This window comes from Tenrec ecaudatus, chromosome 9 (genome assembly GCF_050624435.1).
Source record: "Tenrec ecaudatus isolate mTenEca1 chromosome 9, mTenEca1.hap1, whole genome shotgun sequence".
Taxonomy (NCBI): Eukaryota; Metazoa; Chordata; class Mammalia; order Afrosoricida; family Tenrecidae; genus Tenrec; species Tenrec ecaudatus.
The window spans coordinates 140778041-140804624 of NC_134538.1; the positions used below are offsets into that span (position 1 = coordinate 140778041).

General features: G+C 47.9%; 1 protein-coding gene across 1 annotated transcript in view; it reads right to left on the minus strand.

Annotated features, from left to right (window-relative positions):
* The window catches only part of FAM3C (FAM3 metabolism regulating signaling molecule C), a 51016-nt gene extending 33027 nt beyond the window's left edge, over positions 1–17989 (minus strand). Inside the window, exon 1 of the mRNA XM_075558611.1 lies at positions 17853–17989. The gene's annotated coding sequence lies outside the window, so the exon portion shown is untranslated. The remainder of the gene's footprint in view (positions 1–17852) is intronic.
* Between the last annotated feature and the right edge of the window lie 8595 nt (positions 17990–26584).

Below are 26584 nucleotides of genomic sequence, written 5' to 3' on the forward strand. Positions count from 1 at the left end.
TGGAAGAAGCACACCAGCCTGTGAGATCACGAGGTGTCAAAGGGATCAGGTATCAGGCATCAAAAAAATCCTATCACTCTAAATGAGGGGGAGTGTAGAGTGGAGACCCAAAGCCCATCTGTAAGCCACTGGACATCCCCTTAATGAAGGGTCTCAGGGTGGAGACGAGCCAGTCAGGGTGCAGTGTAGCAATGATGAAACATACAACTTTCCTCTAGTTCTTTAATGCTTCCTCCCGCCCACTACCTTACAAATCCCAATTCTACCTTACAAATCTGGCTAGACCAGAGGATGTGCACTGGTACAGATAGGAACTGGAAACACAGGGAATCCAGGACATATGATCCCTTCAGGTCCAGGGGTGAGAGTGGCGATGGGGGGGGGGGGGTGTGTGGAAGGGTGGCATAGAAAGAGGGAACCAATGATCACAAAGATCTACATATAACCCTATCCTTGGGGGGCAGATAACAGAAAAATGGGTGAAGGGAGACACTGAACAATGTAAGACATGACAAAACAATAATAATTTATAAATTATCAAGGGTTCCTGAGGGGAGGTGGGGAGGGAGGGGAAAAAATGAGGCGATAATACCAAGGGCTCAAGTAGAAAGTAAATATTTTAAGAATGATGATGGCAACAAATGTACAAATGTACTTGACACAATGGATGGATGGATGGGTTGTGATAAGTTTGTATGAGGCCCCAATAAAATGATTTAAAAAAAAAGAAAAACTTAATATGGGTCAAGGCAAAGGGACAAACAACTGACTGTACAGGAAACCTATGCCCAGGCTTAGCTAACAGTCCTCAGCAAGCACTGACTGGGAAGAAATCAAAGCATTTTTGATTAATAAAATTAACTGAAGAGTACATATTCACCAATAAAGAGTAAGGGAGGGAGTGGGTGGCCTCGGGCTTTCTTATGCTAACTTCCCTTCTTGGGCTCAGCCCACTCCTTAGAAAATAAACACCAATTTAACAAGAAGTTGAGACTCATTGACTTCCTTTCCTTTGTTATGCGAACACCTAGTAGGGAGAGCCCCTGTTTTGTTTGAACTATGCATTCGCCCTGGCTCTGGGAAAAGAGAATATGGGAGGCTTTAGATCACAGAAAAATAAATAAATCTCCATGGATTTCTCAAATGAAAAACCCCACCAGTTATTACTATAAAGCCTCTCTTGGCTCGTGGTGAAATTGAAGGCTGCTTTTCCACAAAGCACCTGTGCCTGCCTTATTCAGGGAGCATGGCCCCAGGACGTTTCCGTGCAAGCAAGATGCAGGTGGGTGCCAGGCACTTCCTGTTGCGGCCCATCCCGCCATCAGCTGCTAGAGGCCACACTGTACAATGACCGCCATGGTCTCATTTGCCTGCACCTGTCTGCACCCACCAGCCAGCCAACCTGCTCGAAACGCATCACCCTTGAGAATTCAATGTAAGAGACACCCAATGTCAGCAAGCTTTTGAGATGGACTAGGTGATCCTATCCCTTACAACTGAAAAATTATTTGAGAGCCATAAATGCATTTTTACAAACAAATGAAACCCCCAGTATCGGAATAATATCCTTTTAAAGGATTTAATAATTTAATGAAACCTTTCATTGTTTTTAATATTTAAACATTTAAATGTTTAAACATTTAATACCCTTTAAATGTTTCCATTTTACTTCTGAGCCCCATGTATGTACATGTATGTTCCTGACGTGGCTAAGAATCGCAGTTTGCCGACCCCTGCTCTAATGGAATACCGATGTTTCCCACTGGAATATCTGAGAATAGGATCTAGTGCAACTCAATGTCAAATCAATGCCCCAACGGTTTAAAAACAAGGGACCATGGCTAAGATTTTACACTATCTGCCTAAAAAGCAGATGACTAATGAAAGACTGTGCAGTCCGTGAAAAGAAAGAGTATTAAATATATTTGAAAACATATCCAATAGCCGATTTATGTGTTCAGTTCAAATAATTTCAACTTTGTCTTTTTAGGAGACCACTTAAAATTTTTCTTTAAAAATCTTTCCAAATAGTAATCTTGGCAAAGAAAAAAAAAAGCAAAAGCAATGTATTTCCGCATCAACCTCAAGATTAACAATCAAATGGGGCTAGAGCAGGCATGGAGAGAAGAAACTCAGGAGTCGGAGGGAGTGAAAGGGCCTTTTCTAGAAAGAGTTGTTGTTAAGGGTCACGAGTCAGTTCCGATCTATAGCGACCGATGCCCAACAGAAGAGATGTGTGCCCTCTTCACAACTGTTGCTAAGCCACTGTGTCCGTCCGTCCATCTTGCTGAGGGTCTTCCCCTCCTTTGCTGCCCCGCTATCAGCATGATGTTCTTCTCCCAGGGACTGATCTCTCCTGACATGTGCAAAGTAAGTGAGGCCAAATCCTGCATTGCTAGAAACAGAGGTTTGGAAGCCAGAGGCAGGAGGTGGAAGGGTTCACAATCTAATCTTCTGCGCACATTAAAAGGTGGATAAACACAAATGAGCACCATTGCCTTCACGCCAGTACACTGGCAGGAGTATATTTTTAGGACAAATGAAGATATGATCCTGACAATACGCCCCCAAAAAATGTATTACAATTGAATTGTGATTAATTTTTAAAATCATTTTATTGGCGGCTCGTACAGCTCTTGTCACAATCCATGCACACAACCATGTGTCAAGCACATTTATACATTTGTTGCCATCATCATTTTCAAAATTTTCTTTCTACTTGAGCCCTTGGAACAGCTCATTTCCCCCTCCCTCATGAACCCTTGATAATTTATAAATTATTATTTTTTCATGTTTTACACTGACTGATGTCTCCCTTCATCTACTTTTGTTGTTTGTCCCCCTGGGAGGGGGCTATATGTAGATCATTGTGACCCCCCCAAAAAAAACTTTCCTTTACCCTCCTGGTATTGCTACTCTCTTTGGTCCTAAGGGGTTTGCCTGTTCTGGATTCCCTGTGTTTCCAGCTCTTATCTGTACCCGTACACAGGCTCTAGACTAGCAGGATTTGTAAGGTAGAATTGGGGTCACGATAGTGGAGTGAGGGGAAGCATTAAAGAACTAGAACAAATTGTCTTTTTCATCAGTGCTCTACTGTACCCTGCCCGGCTCGTCTCTTCCTTGTGACCCTTCTGTAAGAGGATGCTCCACTGTCTGACAATACTTCTATGAAATACACTTCCGCCCAAAGTTCAAGGATGCCTCAAAAGAGCGTGTGGAAAAATGATCTATTCCAGTTGCCTTTTCTTGCCGTTTCCCCACAAACGGTTTAAAGCCCCCTCATGTAATACAGGCTAAAAACAAGGGCGAGTGCTTAAGAAATATGTGTCCGAGTCTGAATAGGCTGTTAATAGAAAAACAAAACAGAACTCACTGCCACCGAGTTGATTCTGATTCTGAGTGAGTGACCCTATAGGACAGGGTAGAATGGCCGCCTGTGGGTTTCCACAGCGGTAACTCTTCGTGGGAGTAGCAAGCCTGTCTTTCTCCCTCGGAAAGGATGATGGTTTCAAACTGCTGATCTTTGTGGTTAGCGGCCCAATGCATAACCACTCCACCGCCAGGGCTCCTTGCTAATATAAAATATAAAGAACACAATATTCCAAGAGCCCACAGTAAAGAGGGCCACCATGATGCTCCTCCGCAGTGGGACACTGGGCAGAATAAACACTAGGTGACCGACTCAGGGGGACCTGAGTGGATTAGTGAGAAAATTCACTCCTTCCATGCAAGAGACTGGAGTTGATTCCCATCCCATGTACCTAGCGTGCAGGTCACTGCTCACCTATCATGGAGACACGTGTGTGAGCCGATGAAGCAGCTGGAAAGGCTTCAGTGAAGCTTCCAGAATGAAAGAGATTGGGGAGAAAGACCTGGCAATCTACTTCTGAAGTGACTTGGAACCCCCTCCGATCCTGTTGGTGTGATCTGACGCAGAGCCTGGTGGGTGCAGGGCCTGGCAGCCTGCTGTTCCGTTGGGTCTGGGGACCCCATGGATGGTGGAAGAGAGAGATGTGGCCTCGCTCTAGGGAGAGTCCTCAGGAACTAGACCAGCAGGCTGGACTTTCTCTGGATAGCCTCTACTTTAAATTGTCCCTTTGGCCCAATGCTCTATATTAGTCTAATTTACCCAAAGTGATATTTATGTTTTGTGGGAGAAAGCTGAGTTTTTCTACTGCTGGGGTCTTAAAGGCTTGAAGGTAAACAAGCGGCCATCTAGCTCAGAAGCAACAATGCCCACATGGAAGAAGCACACCAGCCTGTGCGATCACGAGGTGTCGAAGGGATCAGGTATAAGGCATCATCAGAACAAAAAAATCTTACCATAGTGAATGATGGGGGAAGTGCAGAGTGGAGACCCAAAGCCCATTTGTCGGCCATTGGAAATCCCCTTGCAGAGGGGTCTAGGAGAGGAGAGGAGTCAGTCAGGGTGCAATGTAGCACCGATGAAGAATACTTCCTCCCCCCCAACTACCTTAATGCTTCTTCCCCCCCAACTACCATGATCCAAATTCTACCTTGCAAGTCTGGATAGAGCAGAGGATGGACACTGGTGGAGATACGAGGTGGAGGCACAGGGAATCCAGGGCAGATGATACCTCCAGGACCGGGGGTGTAAGGGGCAACACTGGGAGGGTAGAGGGTGAGTGAGTGGGTTGGAAAGAGGGAACCGATTACAAGGATCTACATGTGACCTCCTCTCTGGGGACGTACAACAGAAAAGGGGGTGAAGGGAGACATCGGAAAGGGCAAGATATGACAAAATAATTTATAAATTATCAAGGGCTCATGAGGGAGGGTGGAGCGGGGAGGGAAGGGTGGGGAAAGAGGACCTGATGCCAAGGGCTTAAGTGGAGAGCAAATGCTTTGAAAATGATGAGGACAATGAATGTACAGATGTGCTTGACACAACTGATGCATGTACGGATTGTGATAAGTGTTGCATGAGCCCCTAATAAAACATTTAAAAAAAAGTTTCAGGTAGGTCTACTCTGCCCCCAAGGGCCACCTGGAGTCGGGCATTGCCTGGATGGCAGCGAGTCCTTTGGTTTATGTTACTGGTGTGGCAGTCAGGCCCCCATGTGCACCAGGGGGGGCATCGCCCTCGCCCAGTCAACTTCAGGAACAACAGAGATGAAAACTCAGGTCAGTTGACCCTTCCTTTCTCTGCTAGGAGTGGGACCGAGCCACCTCAGGTGAATTACCAAGTCTGACATGCTGCCACCAGCAAAATAAACTGTAAACGGATTGACCCTGAAGAGAACGGCTTGGCAGGTACCGCAGACGAAGAAATAAAGCCGAGAGTCGTGTGATTCACTGACATCCTATTTCACGACTCTTCCCACGAGCCCGCTAGTTGTAATGAGTCTGAGGGGGCTTGACAGACTAGGTCAAGGGACTTGTCTATGGTTACCGGGAGGGTGGACTAGTAGCTGACAGTGCAAACAGATCCCACCTCCCTGGTGCAGACCAGCCAACTGACATCCTTGGGTGGCAGCCAGTGGTTGGCAAGATGCCATGGCAATCCACGGGCCGTTTGCAAACTGCCCTGAGAACGGCTAAGTGCTGCTGCCAACGAGCCGCTTCAGAGATTCCAGCGGGTGCTTGGAAACGCCCACGGTGGAAGGAGGGGTGGCTGTGCAGTGAATTGCTAGTCCAGTCTTTGTAACTCCCACAAAGCACTCTTTTCCGATGGGTCTGGGTAAGAGAAGGCGGGGAAGGTGCTGGTAAGATTGTCTGACTCCGTTGTGAGTGGCTGTTAACAGGGATAACTTGGGACTCTGGGGATGGGTCAATTGGGCCATCTGGCTGGTTAGAAAATGAGCCACTTTATGTCAGCAGCCACAACTGGGCATCTGTTGACCAGAGAGAAGTGCATCTCCTGGACATGGAAATCCCTGGACACTGAGCCCCCTGGATCCAGAAGTCAGAAAAGGGTGACAGAGGAGCAGCAGCCAAACCAGAGGCAGAACACACGCCCGAGAGGTGGGCTCCCCAAACAAAGGAGTGAGTAAAGCCCAGAGCCTGCAGACAGAAGGCTTGTGCGTGGAGAGGGGTGACCTGCTGGTATTTAATCGGACAGCTAAATGTGCTGACTGACCCACAGGGCTAAAGTTGAGCACCTCTGGAGTGAGACTTATGGTGGGAGAAGCTTGCTCTTTGAATAGGAGATTGGATAAAAAAAGACCCAAGAACAGATGTGTTTCAGGAATCTTGCAAGTACCATCAGCTGCCAAAAGAACAAACAAATCTGTCTTGGAAGAAGTGACGTACAGCCAGAGGGTGCCACTGATGTATTTAACCTCAGAAAGCAATCCCTCCCAAAGAAGTGTCATTTTCCTGATGGGATCCGGGAAAGATGGTGGGGGAAGATATTGATTGGATTACACAATTTGGTCACGGGTGGCTGCGACAAGGGCTGTGAGTGCCATCCTGCTGTACATCAGATGAGTCATTTCAGAAATCTTTTACTACCTGTGAGAGAGAATTGCCAGGTGCGGAGCCGCTCTTTGGTCCCTGATGTCCCCAGGAGTGAGCCTCCTTGATCCAGGAGATAGCTGTGACATCAGTGGAGCAGTAACAGCAGAACCAGTTAGGACAGCATGAGACACAGAGCAGTGAGTCAGCCCTCCCTCAGAGCAAATGAAGCTGAATGCTTTGGGACAGGGTGTTGGCTTTCTGAATAGGGCGCCTCCAGGCACTTAATTGGGGGAGCTGAGTTTACTGACACCCCCGCCCCCAGCTGGAACTGACAGCTTTCAGGCTAAGGATTATGGCAGAGGGGTATGAGATTTTGGCATTTTATGAGTCACCCCAAGAGTTTTGCCACATTCCCCAAGTAGGGCAGCGGCTAGGTCAAGCAGAGCAGAAGCTAGGTCAAGGTGCTGCGCACTTGAGACAGGCCTGCTTTCAGGCAGGACGCAGCCCAGCACAGTAGAGAAGAAACTGCCCTGACTCAAGACTGCATCCTGAGCATGTCTCACCTGAACCTGTTAACTTCGCTAATAAACACCATTAATCATGACCAGCAATCACAAGCGACTCGGGAGATTAAAAAATTAAAAGCAAGACTCATTATATTCTATCTCACTATGAAATTACATTGGTATTAAGAAGTCAGTACTGCTGCTTCCTGTATGTAGGCATTTACATTGCAACGATGCTTCAACATAAAAAACGACAGTTTTAGCTTTTAAAAAGCTAGTTTTGTAAAGTTGCCAGGGTAGCAAGTGCAGACGGCTATGAGCCCCCTGTGTCTTAGACTCAGAAACGCACTTCCACCGAGTCGACAGGGACTCATAAAGACCCTCGAAGACAGGGTAGAACTGCCCTGTCTTTCTCCCCTTCAGCTTTAAATCAGGGATGTATTCCGTATGGAGGCTGTCTGTGGCTTTGGGGAGGACGACTGAAAGTACCATGGGCTGCCAGAGGAACAAACAAATCTGTACTGGAAAAAGTGCGACCAAATGCTCCTTTAGAAGCGAGGATCTTGTACGTAGTCCCTGAAAAAGGACACAGTAGCTGCAGCTAGGAGCCCAAACTTCTGTGACCTGACAATGTCTTCTTTTCAAACAAGGTCCCATTCGCAGGCACTGATACTGATGACCTGGCGCATGGAGAAGCCCGAGTGGCCCAGTGGACACCAGCCTGTGGCTGGAACCACCAGCTGCTCCGGGAGATAAAGAGGAGCCAGACTGCTCATGTAAAGCTCAGCCTTGGAAACCCCAGGTAGAATCCTACTCTGCCCATGGTTGCCAGGAGTTGGGAATCCAAGAGCAAGTGGGTTTTCTGGGGATTAAAACGGGAAGAAACCAACCAACCAACCAGGTTTTCAAAAGCATCAACTAGCCTTACACTTAACTAGAGGTGTGGAGAAGTAAGTTGGGTTCACTACTGCCGCTTCCTATAGGGAGGGGCAACTCCAGCTCCCTGCCACCAAGTCGGGCCGAATCACAGGGACCCTATAAGACAACAGCCCCGGGGGTTTCTGAGCAGTCAACCCTTTACACGAGGAGAAAGCCCTGTCGGCTGGCTGGTGGTTTTGAACCAGCTGGCTGGCTTGCAGTTAGCAGGCCAATGCCTAACGTCTATACCACCAGGGATCCTGGGGTGGGGAAAAGATCACACACATTCTAGAATGCAAAGAATAGCCAACTTCTCAAAAGATAACCAAGGAATAAGGTAAAGGTGTATCCACTCCTTCTGCAGAGCTATTCCTAGAAATATGAAGTTGAAAGCAACAAACAAACAAATACAAAAGTAATGAGTCAATCGAACAGCTACGCTTCCAAGACAGGTCTGTTACCGCAAGGAAACATGATGAGTAGCTGAGGCAAGTTATTCGATGTGATTATATGTGCAAGCGAGAGCTGTGAAAATGTTTACAATCCATATCTGCACCGATGTGCACGATACAGCACGAATATCAGCAAGCCTTTTCTTTAAAGATCAAATCTAAAATCCAACCCAACCACGCTGCCCTGGAGTCGATTCTGACTCAAAGGCGATCCTGGTTGAGGCTTGTGGACCAGTGTCTGGGACTGAGGCCCTCGATGCTGGACTACTTGTAGGCGCTCAACTCCCTCATGACCTTGAGAGTTGCCGACAGAAGTCCCACGGCAGGAGGGTGCCTCATACCACCTGACTCTGGGTTCTGGGTTCATCAGACATTTACAAACACTTCCTTTTCATCTTCTTGGAAATGTAACCATCATGGAAGACCACCACTCCCAACACTCCGAGTTGCCAGGAAGGAGATACACAAAATTTCAAGCAGCCTGGGAGGCAGTATGGAGAAGTGCTTGGCTATGAATGGAAAGGTCTGCGGTTTGAATCTACCAGCTGCTGAACCATGGGGGGGGGGGAGGGGCTGCCCCTGTAAAGACGCACACCTTGGAAACCCTATGGGGAGTGCTAACCTGTCCCGCGGGGGTCTTATGAGTTGGAATGCCGAGCCAGCAATGTTATCTGGAAAGCACGGGTCTCATGATGGCTGTACCCACCTGGCAATCTCTGAGCAGATGGCTTGTGATGTGTCACATTCCGGAGTAATGCTTGCTCAATGATTAAAAGGGGTTCTCATCGCCTGCTCCTTCGGTGGAGGGGTTTACTAGTAGGTTGGGAAGAGACTGTGTGTGTAATTATATCTTCCCAACTGTTGGGGACCTTGCCTTAACAATGTATGGAGAGACTAACACTTCAGAAATGGTCTAATTATTTTTAAAATGATTTTTTTTAATCCACTCCAAGATCAAAGTCTGTTTTCATGAAGAATTGGGGTGTGTGTGTGTGGAGGGGGACTAACTTGAGCTATACCACCAAGACAGCCTTCCTGTAAGACAGACTGACATACACCCCCCCCCATACACACACACATTCTGAGTGAGAATGACAACAATTCACATGACTCACCTTGATGGACAGCATTCCAAAGGTCAGTTCCCCTTATACGTGAAATTCCTGACCTTTGAAATAGTTCCACTCACGAGCCACTTAACCATGTTCCTGTTAACACTGAGAGGGGTCACAAGGAAATGGACCTGAGCCTGCTTCTCCCCTCCCCGCAAATCTGACAGGGCCAGGAGGCGCCCCGGACTCTGCAAACATGCCCCCTTCCAGGAAGGAGAACAGTAAGCGGGCTTCCTCTGCACTGGATTCTTCCTCGTGGGGCCACACGGGATCTGGACGCCAGGCGCACGCTCACCGGTACCCAACGTGCCCCCGTCACATTCCTTTTTGGAGTTGACAGCCAGGGCCCAGGGCATTATCGCTGCGTCTGAAAACTAACTACTCAACACAGGACGAGAGATGGCTGGGTGAGTCACCTACCCGGCACAAAAGGCAACTTCAGATTAACAACAAAAAAAGGATGCTCAAACAAACAAACAAAAAAAGCAAATGGGTACCCACACCTGTGTATCAATGCTCTTCACTAGTACTTGCGAGGACTGCGTTTTAGAAAATGGGCATCCCTAAAGTGTAAGGGAGTTAGAAAGAATGCTTTCTGAACTGAACACCCAGTGCAGAAATCACCTGGAAAAGGAGTTGGGTAGAATGAATTTAGGACCAAATTGAGGCGCACCAAACCCCCAAATTGAACATTCAAGAACTAAGCCCCCAATATAATAAGGAGCTCTGATGGCCCAGTTTTTAAGTGCTCGGCTGCCAACGGAAAGGTTGGCAGTTTGAACCTACTACCCCCTCTGTTTCCCCATTGTCTGTTAGTTTGTCATCTTGTGGTGGCTAGTGCATCACAGTGATGCTGGAAGCTATGTCACCAGTATTTCAAATACCAGCAGCCCGAGGTGAACAGGTTTCAAACGATACACAGACTCCGTAGAAGGCACAGGCTCTCCACCTCTAGGAGGAAGTCACGGCAACCAATGGGAGGCAGTCAACCTGTGACTGGGGAAGAGCCGCCACCTAAAAGCAGAGCTGACTAGAAGGGCGTGGATGGAGTAATGCTCTGGGGACCTACCTTTGCTGGGCAAAGGGCTGCAAATATCCCCTAATAATCGGACCATGGAATGCACAATATGAACTCAGCAGCCTCTCAAGTTGCCCAAAATGCCTGGGCAGGGGTCCTCAAACTTTTTAAACAGGGGACCAGTTCACTGTCCCTCAGATCTGTTGGAGGGCTGGACTATAGTTTTTTAAAAAAACTATGAACAAATTCCTATGCACATTGCACATATCTTATTTTGAAGTAAAAAAACAAATGGGGCAAAAACACCCAGCGGGCCAGATAAATGTCCTTGGAGGGCCGCATGTGGCCCGCGGGCCGTAGTTTAGGACGCCTGTCACTAGTGAGCTGAAATGGACTGGTCTTAGCCATTCTGAATCAGACCGTCTAATGGTTTACTGCACCAGGATCGACAGATTCAAGAGGAATGGCATGGTATTCACCATCAAAAAGAGCATTTCAAGATCTACCTTCAAGTATAATGCTGCCGGTGATCGGATATTATCTATATGGCTACAAGGAAATCTAGCCATTCTGCAAATGGAGCACCACCCACTAAATCAGTGATGAAGGGAAGATTTCCAACTTCTGCAGTCCAAAACTGATCAAACATGCCATCTAGAGTACACGAGTTGGAAAACGGCCTTAGGGACCGAAACAAAGCTGGAGATTGCGTAACAGATTTTAGCAAGACCAACAACAACTTGGTGCCTATACACACGGACCCTGCCAGACATAATACACGGGAATCAAACGGACTACATCCATGATGGTGGAGAAGATCATTATTAGCAGCCAAAATGAGACCAGGAGCCAAGTGTGGAAAAGACTCAGTTGCTCATATGGAAGTTCAGGGAAAGCCAAAATGGAAGAACGCACTCAGCACACATCAAGCTGAAAGAACTAAATAAAGAATTCAACTCTCAAGTCATGATAGGGAAGAATTCTATGATGAATATTGAATGATGCAGGAAAAGTCAAAAGACAAGAGAAGGACAACACAGTCATTGTACCAAAACACCCGGGAGACTAGGCTTTCTCTCCCCATAAAGAGTTAGTGTCTCAGGTACACACAGGGTCCCTGTTCTCCGCTGTCCCCTAGGGTGGCTCTGAACCAGAACCAACTTGATGGCAGTGAGTTTGGTTTGGGGGCACCAAAAAGAACGAGTCCATATTCAAGCAATTCAAGATGTGGCATGTGATCAAGAAGCAATTGATACGGGTGGCTAAGTGGCACTGAAGGAATTAGCAAAAAATAAAAACAAAAAACAAGGCTCCAGGAACTAACAGAATACTAACATTGTAACATTTCCAACAGCTGATGAAGCCCTGGAAGCATTCACTCACATCCGCCAAGGAATGTGGAAGAGGGAAGAGAGCAATCATCTGCGCCCACTGCAAAGAAAGGTGACCCAACAGAATTCAGAAATGAGAGAATACCATCATGAACATCACACCGATGGACAGACAACTGCCAGGAATCCAAGCTGGATGCAGAAGAGCAAGTGGCACAAGGGATAGCATTGCTGAGTCCAAGATAGATCTTGGCTCAAAGCAGAGACGACCAGAGAGATGTTTACTTGGATCTTCTTGAGCGTGCAAAGGCTGTGGATCAAAACAAACGACGAGGAGCTTTATTTAATCTGCAGACTGAACAGGTAATACATAAAGCTGGACTACATGAAGAACACACCTTCAGGATTGGAGGAAGGCTTATCAATAAATATGCAGGTGACCCAACCTTGCGGGCTGAAAGTGAGGACTTGAAGCTCTTGCTGGCGAAGGTCAAGGACGGCAGCCTTCGGTGTGGACTACTACACAATGTGAAGAAGACCAAAATCCTCACAACTGCACCAGACGGTAACATCATCATAAACAGCAAAGACTGAAAGTTGTCAAGGGTTTTGTCTTGCTTGGATCCATAGAAGCAGCAGGCAAGAAAACAGATGGTGTGCCGCATTCGGCAAATCTGCTGCACAAGACCTCTTGAAAGGGTTAAATATCAAGGATGTCACTTTGAAGACTAGGGTCCTCCTGACCCTGGTCATGATATCTTAATGGCTACATATGCAAGTGAAAAGTGCACAGTGAATAAGGCCAGAGAAGGGACGATGCAATACAACTATGCTGGCAGAGAAGACCGAAAGTTCTGTGGCCTGCCAGAACAAATCTGTCGTGGAAGTGAAGGGAGAAAGCTCCTTAGAAAGGGGTGTGCTCACCAACTTTGGACAGAAAGACTAGACCGTGGAGCAGGACAGTCAGCTCGCTGGAGTAGAGGGTCTGTGAAAAAGGAGACTTCACTGAGAAGGTGTGGCCGTGGCTGCAGCAAAAGGCTCAATTGTAAGGTGGCACAGGGTGCTGGGTCTGAGCAACACAGGCACCTTACATGCAACCATGAATTACAAATACGGGTTCTACTTGGAAAAGGTCTGGAAGAAATGTTGAGTTATAAACCTGTTCATGCCTGTGTCTCACGCAGTGATTACGAGTTAGGTGGTGATCCCAATGGTCAGCAGTTTGAAATCACCAACAGCTCTGCAGGAGAAAGAGTGGGCTTTCTACTTCCGAAAACAGTCTCAGAAACCCACAGGGGCCACTCTGAGTCAGCACTGACTGACGGCTGTGAGCGAGAGTGAGTGGTAGTGTGTGTGTATGTGTGTGTGTGGGCGTGTGTGTCTTCCCTCATCTTAACATGTCTGAAAACGGGAAGAGGTGCAGAACCGCAGTGTTTTGTGGGTTTTCGGTTTTGCATGTTTTATGTACATATTAAATAACATAAAATAATAGTATACTTTCCAAACCACGGTATCTTCTCAGTGCGACTCTACAGGGTGGGCTGGAACTTCCCTATGGGTTTCCAAAACTGTAACTCCTGATGGGAACAGAAAGCCACATCTTGGTTTCCAACTGTTGGCCTTCTGGTTAGCAGCCCAACTCCTAAACCACTCCCAATAGGAACCAAAAATCCAAACTCACTGCCCTTGACTCTATCCCCAACCAGAGCGTCCCCAGGTGGCTGGGTACAACAGTCCCTGTGGACTTGCCTGGCTCGACCTCTGGACAGTAGTAGAAAGCCCCATCTTTCTCCTGCGGAGGGGCAGGTTTCAAGCTGCTGACAGAGTTACAATCCAGTTGAAAAACTGAAAATCACAAAAGCTGAAATAAGCAGGCCCCACCAAGTGGCAGAGTCCTGCGGGCTACTGGGTGCAGAGGTCTGTGCTGACATTCCAATGCACAGTCCTGAGTTAGAATCCACTCCGTGGCAGGGAGTTTGCTCTGACAAGCAGCCTAGAGTGAAAAGGCGCCAAGCGGCACGGGAAACTTATGGGTGACGCGTGTCGGGCTGCGAGGTTAGCAGTTCGAAACCTCCAGCCGGCCGCCCTGTGGGGAAAACAGGAGGCTTCTACTCCTGTTGAGACCCACAGGGGCCATTCTACCGTCCTACAGGTCCCTGTGAGCTGGCATGGCCTCCACAGCCGTGAGTATGGTCTTGAAAACAGGCATCATCCGGCCAACCAAGACTTCGACCTGAGAGTGCATGAGCCCAGGATTCACACACCGTTCCTACCACAGGGGTGGATTCAGGGCCCGCACCCATTTTCCAAACTGGTCATCAGACACGTCTCACGGGAAACTCTCTGAACCGGCTACAAAGGGGGGCGGGACACAAGGGGAGATGCCACTGCATTGATAGAAGCTCATTTCCCCCCATGTGATTCTGAGTATAAACTGTGCTCCGAGAGAGATTCCTTTTCCTTCAGAAGTATCTCACCAGGCCTTCCTATCGAGGGTCCGTGGGTGGAGTCAAACCTCCAACCTTTCCATCAATAATCAAGCCCTTAACCACCTGTGTCAACCAAGGACAGAAGGCTACCAATTAAAAGGGGGAATTTCTTCCTGTGAACCTCAGGCCCTCAAAACCCACTGACGAGCACTTCTCTTTGGCAACACGTGGTATCGTGGTAGCGCTTGATGGCACACCTGAAACCACTTGGTTAAAGCAAGCAGATGAGACGGTCTGACCGCAATCTCTTCAGAGTTCCCTTTCTTCACACAGGTGTAACGGATCCGATTCTGCCTGCCCCAAGAATCAGTGCAAATCCTGCAGAGACGCTGCCATTCCAGCCCGGGATACAGAGAATTGGGAGTCAGGAGAGTTGCTGATCGGCCCGGGCACTGACTCCCTGCTAGAGGTGCCTGCTGCCCGTATCACTTACTCTGACTGGCGCTCAGATGCACCAGAGCCCCTCCACAGATAAACAGAGGGGAAAAAGGTGGTAAATAGCCAACAAGTGGAATAGTATTCAGCCAAGAAAATGGCTGGAGTACTGGGGCATGGATGCACGTAGAAAACAGGCTGAGAAGACGCGAAGGAAGCCAGGCACAAAGGACCACACGTTGCCAAGTGCGTCTGCGTGGTGAAATACGAAGACCAGGGACATCCTGAAAGGGAGGATGCAGACAGACAACCAGTGGCCGGGGGTCGGAGAAGGGAGGGATGGGGAGCAATTGATATGCCGACTTTGGTATTTTTTCCGGTATTTTCGCTGGGGTAATGAAAACATTCTTGAAGGAAACAGCGGTGTTGCCCGCACACTAGGAAAGCAAAGGCCACTTTGAAAAGATGGCGTTTTGGTCATGTGAATTGGACCACGATTTGCAAGTGAGAGAGAAAACCAATACCACACACAGCCAAGCTGAAACTAGAAAAATCACAAAAACAAAACAGCGAATAAAGACATGAATTACCTTAAGTAGTCAGAAAGGGACAGCTAGGTAACCTTAGAAGGTGTCCACCAAATGGAGGAGGCCATTTGAGGACGGAATGAGAAGACACTGATGGGGGAGGCGGTAACCAGTGAAGACGGGGAGGTAACAAGCACTGGGTTTAGCGGATTCATTCACTACCACCAGTCAATGCCAACTCACAGTGATCCCACAGCGCAGGGTAGAACTGCCCATGGAGCTTCCTAGACGGTTATTCTTTGCCGGAGTAGGAAATCCAGAGCAGCGCAGGTGATTTCAAATCACTGGCCTTTCATTTAGCAGCCCAATGCGTAATCACTATGACACCTGGGCAGAGCTACCTAAAAGTACACAGCGTTGTAAAGTTCGACGGTCTGGGTCAATTGCGTTGTTCAGTCTCCCCCAAAGAGACTTAAGGCTAAAACAAAATGCTGACTCCCACTGTGATCCAGGCAGTTCTGACTCACAGCTGCCATAGAGGCCCAAGTCCCCAAGTGAAGCTCAATGAAGAACGATGGCTTACAATCCAGATGACCTCCTTCTGCCAGGAATCCCTCTGGACTAAATGCAACATCAGTTTGGACTATTGCACTAAACTCTGAGCCTGGGTAGCGCTGAAGCATTGGGCTGCAAACAGCAAGGTTGTGGGTTCAAAGCCACCGGCTGCTCAGCAGGAGCAAGATGGTTATCTGCTCCCACAGAGATTTTGTATAGCCTCCAGTCCTCTTCTGTTTCTTGGGTCCTGCTTGCCCCCTTCAGCTTGAACACACAGGGAGTGGGCAAATCGAAAGGAAAAACATATTCTCACTGCCTTTGGGAAGCAGCCTACTGGAGGGAAGCACTTCACTTCTTAGCATCCAACAGCCTTCCGCCCCTTTCCTCGGCTCTCCAGTTACGCCTGTTCCTTTTTAATGTAGCCTCATAAATTATGAAAAGGATTCACTGAATAGCAATGCTCAAAGGACCAATCCGTATTACAAAGTGTGGGGAAGCATCCACAAGTTTATCAGAAAGCAACTTTATCTCAGGGACTCACAGTCTTAGCGCTCTACAATGGGAATTTCGGGAAAATTAGTGTCCTTTGAAAAAAACACCACTGGTAAGTCTGCGCAGTTCTGGTGCCACCATGGATTATGCATTGAGGTAACCACAAAGTCAGTGGTTCAAACCCACCAGCAACTCTGGGGGAGAAAGGCGAGGCTGTCCAGAGAGGTAATTCTACTCTGTTTTATGTATGAGTTGGAACTGATTTCATGGCAGTGAGTGAGTGTTTGTTTGCTTATTTTTGGTGACTCTACGAAGTCCCAGGGTGGACAGCCACCATCTTAAAGTCCCTATTTCTTACTAAAAATCACTGCTATTCTTAAGTGAGAAAAGGGGGGAAAAAGTTATAATCTGTGAAAGCAAAAAAAGGCCCGCAACACTTGTAGAATTGTGGAAAAAACAAACATGTTGATTTAATTAGTAAGCAGAGTACAGACTGACAGGTTCAAAAACTGTTAACCAGAAAAGACGCAGTGGTGAACATTCTTGTTGAATGGAATCAAATGAGTTCACTGCTTTTTACAAATAAAATAAAAGTCTCTTTGTACTCCGTAATGGACCATGACTGTTAGGTTTACGAGCTGCAGAACCTTGAGCCTTGGGGAGGAATACTAGTCCAGCAAGGTGCTCTAGGAGGGTGTGGGCAACAACCTTCATTTAACCCGCTCTGCAAATTTCGATGAGAACGACTGGACCAGAGAGTAAGGAATCTGCTCCAGGGCTGGCTGTCAGAATCTTTAAAATGTGCACATGAAAGAAAGCGCTTAGCATCCGGCCCACCCACGGCGCCCTATGGGGGGTGGAGGTGCGCAAGAGAGCTGCCCCCAGAGGTTTCCTTCGCAGTCCTTCCCGGAAGCCACCTCCCTCCTGCAGAGCTGGTAGGTGCGACCTACAGCCAGATGGCCGAGCGCTCTAACGACGGCGCCACCAGGGCTCCCAGCAAACCGGGAGCAAACGATCCATCAGTAGCTAGCGTCACTGGATCTTGCATGCAAGCACCGAGTCCCCAGACCTCGGACTCATTTTTTTTCTTTTTAATAAAAAGCAACTGTTCTCTCCATTGGGTAAGTTCTGTTCGTAGTACGCGGAGTTACATTTTGTTAACGGACAGCGCGCGCAAGCATGCAAATGCACCCCTGGAAAAGCGGCAACGCAGTCCTCAGCGCCGCCACTCGCTGGGGCAGCAGCCGTCCTTGCAGGTAGGGGACTCGCAGGGCGAGAGCCGCGCGCCTTCCCGAATGACAGCCACCCGAGCCCCGATCGGGCCGGCGGGGCTTGAAGGCCCCCCAGTGCCTCCGACTGGCAGGCGCGAAAACTTGCCGCGAGCGCCGAGGGCCCTCGGGAGGGGGACGCGGCCGCCCGCGCCCTCGAGCCCCGCGGACACCCGGAGTCCGCGCCGCAGCCCTGGGGGTGGGGGACGCCGCGCGCGCAGCCCGGGGGGGCGGTCCGCACCCTGCAGCCCGCTCCTCCCGCCGCCGGCCCCGCGGGATCGCCGGCTGGGCGTGTCGCGGAGCGCTGGTGGCGATCGGCTCCCACGCCCCGGCCATCTCCCCGGCCCCCGCCGCGCGCGCCCGCCCGCCCGCCCGCCGGCCGCTCCCACCTGCCCGCCGCGCTCGATCCTGCCGGAGGCCGACGGGAGCCGCCGCCGCCGCCTCCCGCGCGCTCCTCCGCTTCCTCGCGGCTCCACTGCGCCCCTCCGTCCGCGAGCGGCCAGGAGGAAGCCAACTCGCCGCCCGCCCCCCCCTTCCCCCTCCCCCAGCGTCCCCGCCGCGACCAATGGGCCCGCGGCGCCGGGGAGCCGCGCCCGCCCCCTGGCGGTGGAGGACCGCGTGGCGCCCGGGAGGCCCGGAGAGAGGGCCGAGAGCCACGCAATCTGCACTTGCCACGTGGGCACCGCCCCGGCCGCCCGCGGCGCCTGGGGGCCCCTCCCGAGAGGGGCACTGAGTCGCTGCTGTCCCCAGTACACACATTCACGCGCGCACGTGCACGCACACGCGCGCACACACACGAATAGCCACACCCTCTCCGCCACAAGCACACCCCTCCCATACATACACACCCCTCGCATACATGCACACCCCTCGCATACATACAGAGTGTGACAGTTAGACACCTACCTACACATGCTCTGCGCACACACCCTTCGATCAACTTAACCAAAGACAAAATTTAAAAGGATCTCCCCCATCCTATCAGCGGCCTTACTCAACCCAGTTCACCAGCTAGGAAATCTGAGATAGTCAACTTAGGACCCGGGTAATTCACTTTGAGTCCTGAAGAGTTCCAGAGAGGGACCCGGGAAACCTACCAGACCCAAAGTCAGGAAGCCCTAAGTGCATGCTCCAAAGAGCACGGCAGTGCTTTCTGATGCCTGTTATGTGTGGGTCTGAATTATTTAGCAGTGGGGCACTTCAGAGCAGTGGTGCTTTTCTCCTCTGTGAAAGGCAGTTTTCTCCTGAATTTGTGAATCTGAAAACACAAGTCCATTCACAACGCAGGTCCATATCCAAGAATCTAATTCACACTTGTTATTATTAGGTGGAACAGTGGGGCAATTCATGACCACAGAAATTAAACTGCGTTGAAGAAATAATGGCTTTTGACCAGAACATTTAGTCTGCTGAGGTTTGCCTTTGGTCCAACAACGTGAAACGCCACCCATAAGTGCTGTTGTCGTTGTCTTGCCCTGTCCTGTTGGTTCCAACGCATAGTGACCTTCTGAACAACTCCACAAAATACTTCCCCTCCCTGTGTCATTCTCATCATCACGGTCGTCTTTGACCCTCGAATGTTCTTCCTTTTCCTTGACTCTCTACCAAGCATGGTGTCCTTTCCAAGGAAGTAGCTCCTTCTGATAACATATGAAAGGTACATGTGAAACCAAGTCTTTCCAAGTTCACTTCCAAGAAGCATTCTGAAAGTCTTTCCCCCAAGGCAGACCTGTTTGCTCTCCTGGCAGTCCCGATGTTCTCAGAAGTCTTCACCGGCACCATCATGCAGGTCGATCAAGGCTTCTCTGGCTGCCTCCTTCATGGTCGGGCTTTCACACACAGGGAGCGATAGAGTCCTGCAATTGACTCAGGCTCGGGTTAGTCGTCTTCAAAGTGACCACGTGACTCCTTAACCCTTGAACGAGGCCTTTGGCAGCAGGCGTGCCTACTGCAATGAACCCCGTGACTTCTTGACTACTGCTTCCCTGCAAGTGGATTGGGAATCCAAGAAAAAGGAAAGTCGGGACAGCGTTGGTGTTTTCTGGTTGTCGGAGGTGCAGTCGTGAGGCTTTTGATTTCTTTGCGTTTTCTAGTTCCGCTCCATTCAGCTCCAACATTCCAGAAGGCACCTGCTTTCGGACCACGCGGTAACGGACAACACTCACCGTACCCGGCTTCGGGAAGGTCAGAGGAAACGGATGAAATGCTCGAGTCAATTCTCCACGAACTTTTAAAAAGTACGATCCCCTTGCCAATCAGAAAGGACGGCTGAAGCCCCTGGAGCTGGGAGATCAGGCCAGCGTGGTGACGGTGTAACTCAACGCGCCTGGATGGAGTGGTTGGCGCTGGTGGGTACCGTAGCGGGGGTCTGACTGTATCAGAAGAAAGCTGGCCTGGTCCTGCTCATCTCTCACAATCGTGCCTGGGGTTGAGCCCATCCCAGCTTCTCCAAATGAAGATGCAGTGCCCTGTTCTGATAACACCTCGATGGAAACAAACACAGTCGCGAAATTCCTGAGTTCAAAGCCTGTCGTGTATAACATCCTATTTGAGAGTCACCAAAATATACAGCTTTGAAGCCCCACTGAAGGTCATTAAACTAACATAGTGGGTCACAACCAGCACTTTGTTGATTGGTTCTCTCAACAAAAACACCCAAATGGAACAAAAGCATCAGCGTTCATAGCACAACCTAAGTTCAAGGAACATTTGTGATAGCTTGTGTAGGTGGGTGGCAGTGTGTACGTGTCTGCATTGTAGTGTAAATTCTATTTCCTAATACGGGTTGCAGTTTTGGGGGTTTTTTGCTTTGTTTTTTTTTTCAGTTGGTTAATCATTTCTTTAGCATACTTGTTAATCAGCTAGTTGTTTCACCTCTGAAAGGGTGTGAAGATGATTTTTCTACTTTTTCCTTGGGCAGGGTGGTTCCAGGACATGATCAGGATGAATGATTACGACCCATCAAACTACAGAAAACTTTGAAGACCCGGGAAGCTAATTCCAAAGCTGTAGTGCTCTGCGAGATAATAAAAGCTAATGGTCATTTCTGTTTGCCAAGCTAATGTTTACTGTATGGTCATGACGTGCCAAGTACTTTTCTAAGCACTTTACCCTGATTGACTCGTTTAATCCTTGCAACAATGCTATAAATAGAGAAACGTGAGAGGTGGACAGGGAAAATTATGCAAGGAGCTATGTTCATACTTGCTGGAGCCAAGATACATATCTGCGCAGCCACCACTTAGAACCTTGAAAAGAATATTTATCCCGTCTTCACTGGGTGCAGGGTTTTATGTAAAACTGTAATCTCTACTAATTCCCACATACAGATTTCCTAGAATTGGAAAAAGCATTGTGGCTTGGTGCCATCACATCCGTTCCCACCTCCAGCTCCCTTAGACGCCACAGAACGAAACCCTGCCTCATCCTGTGCCACCCGCAGCCCATTTGTTCCTATCCTTAAGCCATGGCTGCAGCCACTGTGTCCTCCCTTCTGCTGCCCCTGTACTTGACTCAGCATGAGGTCCTTCCCCAGGGGCTGGTCTCTCCTGACAACGTGTCCAAAGGATGCGAGAGGATGTCTCACCACCCTGGCCTCGGAGGAGCACTCTGGCTGTACCTCTTCCGAAACAGATCTGTTTGTCCTTTTAGCCGTCGGGGCGCTCTCAGGTTTTTCCAGCACCACAATTCAAAGGCATTGATTCTTCTTTGGTCTCCCTTACTCAATGCCCAACTTTCTCATGCATATGAGGCCATGGAAAATACCCCGGCTTGGGTCAGCCGCCCCTTAGTTTTCAGAGTAACAACGTAATATAAAATTATGAATAACCTCATAGTTTTCACTGGCTCCATAGGAGCCCTGGTCTGCTAGCTGCAAGGTCGGCAGTTTGAAACTACCAGCTGCTCCCCAGAACAAAGATGAGGCATTCTACTCCTGTGAAGAATTACGGTCTTGGAGACCCATAGACAGTTCTACCTGTCCTATAGGGTCACTATGATTAGGAATCGACTCCCTGGCCATGAATTTCATTTAATCTCAAATAGAATATTCCATTTGGCATTGTTATTTTCCCTCTGTGTGGTGTTGTTTGCCAAGACTTCTACCACAAGCAGTTCTGACCATGTTTGTAAATGCATTCCACTCAAGCCTCCCAGCAACTGTGAGGGCATCGATGGGGCAGCTGCTTCCTTCAATAGTACCGAGCATTGCTAGAACTTGAAGCTCACTCAATAGCACCTAACAATAACAGCAGTGCAGTGGGGAGCACCTGGGAGCCTAAAAGCTTGTGAACATGCCCCCCCCCCCACCAAACCTATGTGATTCCATTCATGTGGAACAGGAAAGGAAGAAGGAGAGCCCGAGAACCTTCCAGCTCAGGCTGACCAGCCCACAGCAGCAGCAGCAGCAGAAAACAAAGGATCCTTTGTTTGTTTGTTTCAAGTGACTAAATGTTGTGCTGGTTTGTGCATATCAATAGATAACAGAAACATGGAAGAAAAGGCATATTAAAAGAAAAGAATACGGACTAGCCTGGGAATCGACTTATTTTAAAATATTAAAGTATGCTTCTTTTGGATTATAAACCCAAATCTGTAGGGAGATTGCTAGAAACCCTCCTAGCTTTTGAAGGACATAAATCAATAAAAAGGAGACTGACGTTTGATCTTGATACTAGGTAAAAGAACACTCCCGCCAGCACTTTTTCCGGGTTTGCACAAACACGTGCATTCAGACCTCGCAAATTTCATTTGCACATTGAGATAAGCCAGGGAAGGCGGAGGAATTGAAGCATTTGGACTGTGGTGCTGGAGGAGAATGTGGACGGTGCCAGGGACGGCTTAAAGGACAAACCCATCTCTGTTGGAAGAAGTCAGGCCAGAGGGCTCCTTAGAGGCAAAGATGGCAAGGCATTTTCTTACATACTTTGGACATGTTGTCAGGAGTGACCAGTCCCTGGAGAAGGACATTGTGTTTGGTAAAGCGGCGGGGCAGTGAAAAAGAGGGAGGCTCTCAACAAGATGGACTGACACAGTGGCTGCTTCAATGGGCTCAAGCATGGGAACAACTTGGAGGGATGTTGCCGGCCTGGACAGTGTTTCCTTCTGTCATGCGCAGGTTTGCTATGATCAGGGCTAATTTAATGGCTCCTAACAACAACAGGGCTCTCAAGGGTTAAATCCTCTTGGATCAACCAAGTTCTTTCCTTCTAAGGCTTAGAAGGTTTTCAACCGTGGGTCGCGACCCCTTTGGGAGTTGAACAACCCTTGCACAGGGGCCGCCTATTTTGGAAACATATTCTGAAACATATTTTCCATGGTCTTAGGAACCAAGTCACCACTCCTCTATCCATCTCCAGGCGCGTCTGCCCACATGCAGATACGCCCACATATAAGTACCCAGTATGAAGACTGTTACCCATGCTACACAATGCTTCAAGACAAAATTTCATTGATTTTTCATTAGAAATAAATATTTCACAATATTGAATTACATATTCATTTTGTGATTCATCACTATGCTTTCATTATGTCAATTTGTAACAAAGAGAATACATCTTGCATATCAGATATTTATGATTCATCACAGTAGCAAAATGACAGTTATGAAGAAGCAACAAAAATAATTTTATGGGTGGGAGTCACCACAACATGAGGAACTACATTAAAGGGTTGAGGCATTAAGAAAGTTGAGAACCACTGTTCTAAGCAGACCAGGGACTGGTGGAGTCAAGAGAATCCTAGGTTTCCATGTAGACACCACATTTCCAGAGATCTCTTTGCCACAGACTGTGTTGGCCTACTGCGCAGGCTGGACCTTTGCTTAACTGCCTCACTCACGATTCTTCTTTCCTGCCGTTCTCCGTTTCACCAGGAGCAGGCTCAATAGGCAGCCAGGTCTCCCCTTCCTACATTCTTTACACTGAGATGCTAGTATTTCTCTCACTTGATCCATCCTGCTGCAGGCGGTGCATCAAACTGTCGAAGCTCACTGCCATGGAGTTGAAGTCAATGATACTTGTATGATGCACCACGAGAGGCACTGCGATGGGCACTGGGCTGCTGACCTCGTGGTCAGCTGTACAGAACCTGCAGCCACCCTGCAGGAAAAAGAGAAGTCTTTCTGTTCCTGTAAAGAAGTACAGTCCCACAAACCCACAAGGCAGTTCTAGCTTGTCCTACAGGGTCGCTGTGAGTCAAAATCGACCCCATGGCAGTGGGTGTGGTTTGGAGTTTGCGGATGGAGCCACAGGGAATGATCAGTTGAGTATCTCAACCCAAACTCATTTATGCTATAAAGACTGTGCTAAGTGTCCTTTAAATAACCATTCTATATATTATGCCTTATCCTTAAACTATCATTCTATATGTTATATCTTATTCTCTCTATAATAAATTGTATTTACATCCATATTCTAAGTGTGTGTTCCTTTTTTTTTTTAACTTAGCGCCTGTAAGAAGATTATGTGTACTGGTGTCAGGGAACATCATTGGCAGAGAATGCCAACAGTTCTGTTGAAGAACTGGGTGTTTGGAGGAAAATGCTTCTGCATTCCCTTTAATCAGCGGTGGAAATAGCACAATCAGCGGTGGAAATAGCAGGGGGACTTAGTTTGGGTGCCATCTTGACGCTTTTTAACATACACTTCTTTGGTTCAGCAACAAACAAACTTGTTTCTTTTCTTTTTTTCTTTTTTTTTTTTTAGCATTTTAGTCTCTGGGCACCTACATAGGGAAAATAGCATAGCAACATGAAAGAACAATCTAGACACTATTTTAAGAGTGGATTTTAAAGCAACTTTTTTTATTAGTCTTCCTAGAGGATTCTGGTCTGAATTAGATTTTGAATAAGTCTTTTGATGTGGGAACATGTGACCTTTATGTGGCGGTTTCTAAATCATATTACATAAATGATATACTGCATCTGGTAAACCATATCTTAAAAAAAAAATCCATTGAAGTCACATGTCCTGACTACAAAGTATCATTCCTTTCCCTGAAATTACATCCGAATATGCATTATGGACAATTATGGAGATTGTGGGTGGTTTCTCCAGAAGGTCAGTTCATACTTCTGGTTGATAAAATATAACCTCCTAGAAAACTTTCTAATTCCGCATCACAAGCTAAACAGAATACTCCTTTTCAAGTTTTATATGGGAGTTGCCCTATTCTTAATGCCAAGCAAAGACAAGAACTGCAGGTCAGCCTGCACAGAGTACACACTTCTCTCACCCAAGACACGTACACACACTCACACACAATTACCTAGCTGGCAGAGATAGAACAGATACATACTACATACGATATTTATATTTTGAGACTTTCTTTGGGAGAAAACAATTCAGGCTTTTTTCAGTCGCTGAGCAGATAGGAAGTTGCAACTACGTCCCTGGCATTCATTTAATTCTAGAAAAATATTATGAGTAAGCCTCAAATGAACTCATGAAAATCACTGCTGCTGACAGACTTTGGGCCTCTATTCAAGACCTCCCTCAACACAAGAACACTTTGTTCTAATAACCCGGCATGCTGAGATGCTCACCTTCCCAACACGACTGCTGAAGACAAAATGGGTGCATAAGCTAATGTGGTGAAGAAAGCTGATGGTGCCCAGCTATCAAAAGATATAGCGCCTAAACTTCTAAAGATTCCAAAATTATCCAATCCATTGACCCATTGCTGTTCAGGCAATTTCAATTTATCGACTTGATCTGCCCCACAGGGTTTCCAAGACATCAAAGACCCAGACCAAAAAAATCATATCAATGTGAATGAGAGGGAGTGTGAATGGAGACCCAAAGCCCATCTGTAGACAATCGGATACCCCCCTACAGAAGGGTCACAGGACAGAGAGTCAGGGTGCGGTATAGCACCGGTGAAACACAATTTTCCTCTAGTTCTTTAATACTCCCCGCCCCACCCCATCATGACCTCAATTCTACCTTACAAATTCCGCTAGACCAGAGCATGTACACCGGTACAGATGAGAGTGGGAAACACATGGAATCCAGGACAGATAAACCCTTCAGGAGTAGTAATGAGAGTGTGATACCAGGAGGGTAAGAGGAAGGTAGGGGGAGAAAGGAAGAGCCAATCACAATTATCTACATATAACCCCCTCCAAAGGGGGCAGACAATAGAAAAGTGGGTGAAGGGAGACAGCAGACAATGTAAGATATGAAAAAAAAATAGCAAGGGCTCATAGGGAGGGGGGAAACGAGGAGCTGATACCAAGGGCTCAAGTAGAAAGAAAATGTTTTGAGAATGATGATGGCAACATATGTACAAATGTTCTTGACACAATGGATGGATGTATGGATTGTGAGAAGAGCTGTATGAGCCCCCAACAAAATGATTTTTAAAAATAAAGAAAACCACTGATGCTCATGTCCTCTTTCCCTTGCTTTTTTTTTTTTTAAGGAAAAGTCCACTAGAAAACCTTTTAACAAGAAACAATTAAACAAAACTAAAGAAAGTTTGACCTTTCCTAAAACATCACTGGGTGGTCTGTAAATTCCATTCTGCATCACACATATAAGAAATTATTAGACTCAGCAGAGTGGCAGATGCAGTCTAGAGTGGCAGACTAGAGAGTCCCATTAAATTGAAGCACACGGTTTGCTTTGAAAGGACTGAGTCTCCTTGTGTCGCCCAGTGGCTAGTATGGTGCTCAGACCCGGTCCCAGTGGATTTCATGGTCACCAAAGATAGTTCAAGGACGCCCCAGGAGACCAACCCCTCACACAGCCATAGCAGGTCTAAGAAATGCACAAGTAACAAATCAATCAGGTAAAACCAAGCAGACACAACCCACTGCAGGTGTGCTTACTCTCTAACGTGGTCCATGGGTTCTTTTCATCAGCCTTCTGCTTTCTCTGAAATGTGTTGAACCTCACCTCCGGTCTCACGCACTTCCATTCCACCTGTCCCAAAGAGCTTCATGAAAACTTTGTGCACCCAGACAACACCTTCCACTTTCAAATCTCACAGGCTGGCAATGTTTCATATGCAAGAATGCTTTTGCTTGGTATAACCTGGGGCCTAGAAAAGGAGACCAGTGGCATATTGGGCTGGGATCTGCAAAGCTAGTAGTTCAAAACCACCAGTCACTCCTCAGGAG